Genomic DNA, 7,894 nt, shown 5'->3' with positions numbered 1-7,894 from the left:
AGTGGACAGAGGCCAGTAATGCTGCTCAGCCCCTACAGTGCACAGGACAGCCCCCCTGCCAGCGGACAATCCAGCCCCAAATGCCAATGGTGTGAGGTTGAGAAAGCCTGACTAAAATGTACAATTCCAGGGATTAGGTTGAATCAATTAAAGTGGAAAGTTTTGCAACCAGTAAAATAAAACTATGATCTTGCTGGCACAGATTCTTGCATATTTATGTTTAGAACTCATTGTTAAGTGAGAAAATGGATATAAAATTATATTTACAATGGTCATATGGATAGAAAAATAAAAATATATTAATAAAATAATACATATTTATAGAATATTATCTTCCATGTTGTCTATAGAAAGAATATATTCTTTATATATCTCTACAGAAAGTAGCATATGAATGAAATACATATTATATGCAGACATACTGTGGTATTTATTATTTATTTTTCTATACTTTTCTCAACTTATATATAATATAATATAATATAATATATAATATAATATAATATAATATAAAAATGCTGAGGGTCTACCATTAGTCTTGCATCTAAATAAAGACTGGTAAATCTGTAATAACAATTTTTCTTTGGGAGACAGCACATTGAACCCTTGGCTGTGTACCCTGTCTATGAAGTGGTTGACTGGATTGGCTTTCCTGCCTGTCACTCAGCTCTGTCCTGGGGAGCAGATAGCTTTGGTAAAGAGCTAGGGATGGTAACTCCATGTGGGGCTGCTTTTATAAGGGTCCGCTTCTGAGCAGCTCATGGGAGGAGTGAGGAAGGGCATCAGCAGGCCCTGCTGCTTTCTCTCAGGCCTGTCTTTCTACTCCCTGAATCAGACTCAGAGCAGAAGGCACAAGGACATGGGTAGGCACAGGACTGTCCATCCCCAGTCTGGCTTTATCCCTGGCTGTGTTGTGACCCCAGGTTCCTGGTCTGTGGAATGAGCATGTTGAATCAGCAGTCTTAGCAATGTTTAGGGTTTTGATCCTGTGAATTCCTCATCACATATCTATCCCATGATTTTGCAATCAATAAGCAGTTTCCATCCTCACCTCTGATGTGCCTGTTGAAATCACCCCCTTGGCTTGACAACTTCCTTATGTTACTTTCAAACAATCACAGGTTCCAGAGAGGAAAATTTAGGTAAACCTCTCTCCAAGTGCTGGGCCCCAAACATCCCAGGGGGTCAGCCAGCCTGCTGCTCCTGTGGGAAAGCAGCGGCAGAGGAGGATGGCTCTGTTTTGCGTTTTCTAATCTTTAATTCCAATCTGTCACTTGATAACGTAATTTTCCTTTTATTCCTTGAAGCTCAATAAATCATCTCTCATTCTCTAGGGCTTTATTCTGGAAGGAATATAATTTCTGCCTGATCTATTACTACATGGGAATGTCTACACAGATAGCTCTGTGATTTTTAAAAATGTGTTGAATTCTATAGATGCTTTGAAACCAGGGGACTTTTCACTCTTTATTTTTATTGGGTTGAGTAATGAGGGATGATTGCTCATACCTCACAGTGTCTTTAGCTTCACGTTCTTGTGTAAGAAGTGAGACCGGGGTCCTTAGTCTTGACACTGTTGATGTTTGGCACTGGACATTTCTGTGTGGTGAGGGACTGTCCTCTGTGTTGTAGCATGTTTCATACAGTCCCTAAGCTTTCCTTACTTGATGCCACTAGCACTATCACCACCCTGAACAGTGTGACAACTAGAAATTCAAAAATGTCACATCACAGAGCACATGGGGCTCTACTGGCCACTTGGCCAATGGCCACCACTATTAGGTAGAGAAGAGGTCCAGAAGCTTCTTTCTTGCCAGGGAAAATGGAAGCCTCCTCTCTGTGCCTTATAAGAATGTGGTTGGTCCCAGCTCATAGCTCTGAAGAGTCATCAGTCACATTGAGCAATAAATCATGACTAAAGGAGGCTATGTTGGTTCAAAGAACTGGGTGCAGCACATCTTTGCATATTCTACGTGATCATCTCATGATAGAAAGGGTAATGATTAGGAATGATTTTATTTTCTCCTTTGTATTCATTCATGTTCCTGAATTTTCTGCATTTATTTTTTCAATAATTTTTAAATGTTGAAGAAATGGAAGAATTTGTATAGGTGTTTAATACAGTCTTAGGTCATGTGGTAGACACATCCTAAGGTGAATTCAACCTTAGTGACTTATGCCCTGTATAATTCTCTCCCCTTGAGTGTGAGTGGGGTTTGTAACTCTGCTTCCACTGTAAAGAGAGATGTGGGGAATTGCGAGACCACAGCTGGAACTAGTGACTTCAGGAACACCCTGCCTTAGGTGATTTCTAGATACTAGGAAACATTCTCTGCAGTGCAGGTAATAAGGGCCTAGACAGTGGACCATGCTGCATAAAACCAACATCTCAGTCCTGCATGTCAGCTGAAATGATCAAGCAATTGGTAAGCATTGCCACCCTTCTGCCTGGCAACTTTCCTGTGAAAGTAACTCCTTCTCAGAAGTTAATTTACACCTAGAACCCCAGATGTAATTGAGTGAAAGAAACACTGTCCCATCCTGGACCTCTAGAAAGACACATGGGAAAGAGTTTGGAATGGGCATTGAGGGCCAAACTGCCACATGTGCCCCAGGAACCCATCCTAGCAACTCGCTGTCTATATACACCATTCCATGTTTAAACTGCCAGACCACCATAACAATACCAAATGCTCCTTCCCAACCTACTGAATTTAGTCTTCACATAAAGGAAAAGTAGCTCCATCTTCTCCACTAAAGGGGGTAGATGTAAAGTCTTGCCAGTCAGCATCTTATTGGATCTCATTCTTTCTGTGTGTGTGTGTGTGTGTGTGTGTGTGTGTGTGTGTGTGTGTGTGTGTGTGTGTGTGTGTGCAGCTGAAAAGATCAATTTATTATCTTACATTCTGCCCTGGCTGGTTTAGCTCAGTGGATTGAGCGTCGGCCTGAGAGCTAAGTGTCGCTGGTTCGATCTTCCAGTCAGGGTACATCAGAGAAGGAAAACTCTGATTCCAAAAAACCTCCGCTGCCTTGCGGCATACCTCTTCAGGGGAAAGGCTAAGGGAGTAAACCCCGACAGAAAATCCGGAGCCGGAGTCCCTAAGGCGGTTTGACGTTGTAGTCAACACCGGCAACTCCTGCGGCGCACCTGAACCCAAGCTGTATCGACTCCGTCTTTCCCTTGTACCCTTCAGCTGCGAAGAGAGGGGGGGTCTGCTGCATGGGCAACAGCAGACCCTCCATATTACCCTGCCCAGGCTCTGTAGCTTCAGCGTCATCACAAGATGTCGATTCAACACGGGAGGAGACAGATACCATGTCACTCCCGAGTCGGACTGCACAGCCATTCTCGGCGGTGCAGATAGACTCTTAAGAAGCTACACCATCGTCTCTCGAGACGGACGGCTGCCGACGATTATCTTACATTTCTGGAGGTTACAAGTCCAAAATGGAGCTAACTGAGCTATAAGACGAGCTGTGTTCTTCCTGGCAGCTCTAGGTAAAAATTCATTTCTTTGCCCTTTTCAGCTTCTAGAGTCTGCAAGCATTATATGGCTCATGATTCTCTTTCATCTTTAAAGCTAGCAATAACCAGTCAAATATTTTTCATGATTCCATGCTTGTGGTTTACACTCACAATCTCACCTTCTTCAGCCTAAAGACTAAATTAGGACATTAACCACTGTCAACACACCACGTGTAAAATAAAGAGAAAAGCAAAGAGTGAAAAAAAGAACTTGGTTTATCTACTTTTACAGAATAGGAAAGAAACTATAGGTAGTTACTACAACCCTTTTTTCTACAAGTAGTCACAAAGTCATAGATAATATTTGTATTTATATAATTATAATTATTTATAATTTACTTTCTATTTTCAGTTAAGAAAATACCTATGCTGTTTACCTGGAAACTCTAATCCTGGTACACTTGGGCCCTTTGGGTCCTGTCTATACGGACTGGTTGACTCTCCAATTAGTCTTTGCCACTGATTTGGCAGCTCTAAGAGATGACACTGAGAATGATCTGGGTTGCAGCATGTATCATTTGGGAACTAAGGCCTTTAAATAAGTAAATCACAAAGTTGGAGAAACAGAAAGCACAATTTTATATGTTGGGCACTAGGTATAATAACAAAAGGAGCCACTTCTACTTGCTGGAGTCCAGTGCTCATATATTTTGGCCATTGGGAAAACTGTTCCAATTTTGATCACTTTTTCAAGGCACATTCTGCCTTCTGTAGTATGTACCCCATTCTCACATGATACTTCCTGATGGTTGTCTCGTATGTGAATTCAATAGCCCATTCCACCATTTTTAAAGACCAGTGGCACCTGAATAATGGGGTAAAAAGAAAGAACACAGAATCTCATGGGAAGACACCCTTACCATAGTTCTGTTTCTATAAAATGGGTTATTTGGTCAGAAGCAAGAGGATATGGGATACCATGGTAATAAATAACACAGTCAATGGCAGTGAAGACAGAAGCATTTCATATCCAAAGTGTCTGTTCCAATAAGGCAAATCACGGTTCCTGTCACAATGGAAGGGTCTGATGTAATTACCTTCCCCTGGGTGTCTGTCTGAACTCCCATTCAAACATGGTACTTGACACTTGGTACTGTCACCACCTGACAAGATGAGAACATAGGTTTGACAGATTAGCTTTATGAAGACAAGCCAGTGCTGTTGGACACATCCTTCATCTTTATCCACAACACTATGGCCATGATGCTCCCAGGCCACTAGAAAAGCTCAACGTGACATGGGAAATGGCTAACTGGCCCTCACAGAATGGCTCATCTTGTCCACTTAGTGACTACAAAATTTCTCAGAGGTTGGTACCCTTTGGTGAGCTTTCCCTAGGACATAAATATCCTTATACCCTGGGCCTATACATTTGTTCCAGACTCCTTATAACCAGTTCCCCAGTCTTAGTCCTTCCAAGTCCTTGAGCATCCAAACTCCATTAACTTACCATGAATCATTTAAGGTCTATACTTCTGGTCTTATTTCCTTCCAATAATAATGAGACTCTGTATGAACTGCTCAGTTTATGCCCCTAGGAGAAACTTCCTTCCCTACTTGTCTCCAGAGACTAACCTGAGAGGAGCTGTGATGCTGCGGACATCTGGGGCTGTTCCTGGCATACCACACAGAACCTTCTGTTTATGAGCCTTAGTGTTTTTCTTCCTCTTACAACTGGGCATAGGACAAGGCTGTAGAAGCGGGTTGGTGAGCAGAAGTTTGGTGGAGCATTAGTGAGGACACTCTGTGGGAGAGTCTTCTGTTGTAGGAACACAGATCTCTGGGTATGGGCATTCTCATGCCCCTCCACCCAGGTGTCGTCCCATGACCCAGGAGATGATGAGTAACTCTTGTCTCCGCCTTCAGCTTTAGGCTGTTAAGGCCACTGGATCATGGAATCCTGGGAACAGCAAGTTGTGTTGTGTACTCCATCTGCCTCCTTGTTAATAAAGTCTTAAAATGGAGCTGGCATTGAGGATTAGTGGGTCTGCTTTGCTTCCCTGGTAGGTGTTAGCTAAACCAGGAGTTACCCTGGCTGTATTTTACATATTAATGATACTTTGCAAGAATTCTTTCACTTGTAAAATTCTCCTATTGTTGGTTGGAATGTCACACCCCCTGTTCTAGTAATTTTTGAAATCCTAATAAAAGGAGGATGAGGCTTCCTGCTCTCCGCTGTTGGTCAGAGCGAGCCACAGTCCTCCGTTTGTTACCGGCCAATCATCCTGCTTGCTGGATTTATCTCAGCATCCAAGATCATAATCAACACTTCAGTCTTCTGTTCCAACAATTGTACTGGCCTTCAGGGCCTGCTTACGGAACTACCCCATCATTCTTCTGACATTGTTTCCGTAAATGCTAACTGACTAGTATGTAGCTTGCAGATAAACAGTCTGTTTGTAAAGGAATTTTAGGAACTAACTTCAAAACAAGCAGACTCCAACCTTCAGGCATCCAACTAAGGGAGGTTTGCTGATCTTTAACAGCAATACCAGGATGATGCATACCAGACCATTACTTGCTTGACCAGTTTTGAGGATCTTATAGAATGGACTGTGCTGATCTGCATGTAGAGAACTTTTCAACCCCCTCCCCTTGATCTCCCTCTCCCTCCTTATAAAAATGTCTGCCTGCACTGAGACGTTAGGATGGGCTTTGGGACCAGAATCCCCCATCTTCTCAGGTGGCCAGCACTTGAGTAAACTGCTTTCCTTCTCACCAGCACCCATCTCATTAGTTTGGCTTTTCTTGCAGTAGGCATCTGAACCTGGATTCCTGTGCCCCTTATATTCATTTTCACATATGCCATTTCCTTTTGACCTGGTGCTGTTAAGGAAGTCAAACTTTATGACTCAATGAGTTAGATCATATAGTCACATCATGTCCCATGGTTAGGCATTTATTCTTTACCAGTGCCCCGTAGCAACCAAAAGCCATTTCAGAAAAAAATGGGGGGGGGGGCAAATGCTTAAGGGACATTACCTGTCACCTCTTAGAGCTGTAATAGGTTCCATGTGCCATGTGGTCTGTCCCACTGAGTGTGTTGGGAGACCAGATGGTAGAACTTCTTACCTGCTTGTGCTTTTTAAAAAGTCTGTAGACTTTCAAGTTACTGAATAAATAGTTCAGAGAAGAACACCCCAAAGTGATACATTCTGCCTTAAAAAGGAAGGAAGGAAGGAAGGAAGGAAGGAAGGAAGGGAGACCCAGCATCACAGCATTGAGCCTCTTTTTCAGTGTTGGGGTCTTAAAGAACTAGAAATTTTCCTTTCTTCTCCCATATTAGGACATACACGACCTGAAGAAACTTCACTAGTGATGGTAGTGCTTGCACATTTTTATAGGTTGTATCTTATCTGCTCTATCAGGCAGGTAATAGGGCAGTTCTGGTCCATCAAGTTCAATAAGCATGATGATACCAATATATTGAACCAATTGGTGCCCTACTGTAGGGTGGGAAAAGAATCAAATTTCTGGTAACCAAATTATGATAGAGAATAAAAATATTGATGTATATGAGAAGAGTCTGGAATATCAGATACATTTTGCCCAAAGTAAAATTATATTTATTTTATCCTAGTTTAGCATGTTTATAATCCATTCCAAAATGTAATATCCAAGCTTATTCTCATGGAATTAAATATAAACAAATTAGAATTATTTTGAAGAGTAAATCTTCCTTTCTTGGGTCAAATTCTGTACTTACCCTCTTAGGCATGTAGGGATTGGATTCTCTATGTCTAGAGGATATGGGGGAAGGGAGGAATGCACTCCAGGAGAACTAACATTCTTTTCCAGGTAAAAAGGTCAGAGGTGGATAGGACTGACCTCAGCAGACAGAGAAGAAGAAACTTCTGTTAACAAGGTAATCTCCTTATTCCAATTCCCCCATTCCCATTCTTAACTAAACCACTCACTGTATTTTGTAAAGGTGAGCTGGTGATGCTCTGAAATCAACTTATGCTGCTCTTCAGAAACAAGCATGAGTGGATTCCTATAATATTTTTTGGCTATGTCTGGCCTGCAGCCAATAGAACTAGGCAATAATTTTAGGACTAAGGAGGTCCTCCTCTGACTGTACCTAGAGCTGAGAATGCAAAGTCTCAGGCTTGACATTTCCTTTCTTTGCATGCTTCAATTCAATCATAAGCAGCCAGTGCACCTCCCTTCTTGTACTTCTTACTCTTGCCCCAATGCTATAGCAGTGACTTAGCCCATCAACATTTGCCTTCAGTTGGCTCTTTATTTCCAGTGACTTCAGGTGACACTTTAAGTAGCTCTTCTTCAATAGCATGACATCTATGCCATTTCTCATTTTCAAATGGTAATTAGATCTTCTTTGCCCTCAAGTTCAACCAAGACAGATAC

Source organism: Furipterus horrens, unplaced genomic scaffold (genome assembly GCF_987537825.1).
Source record: "Furipterus horrens unplaced genomic scaffold, mFurHor1.1.pri manual_scaffold_5, whole genome shotgun sequence".
Taxonomy (NCBI): Eukaryota; Metazoa; Chordata; class Mammalia; order Chiroptera; family Furipteridae; genus Furipterus; species Furipterus horrens.
This window is presented reverse-complemented; position numbering follows the sequence as displayed.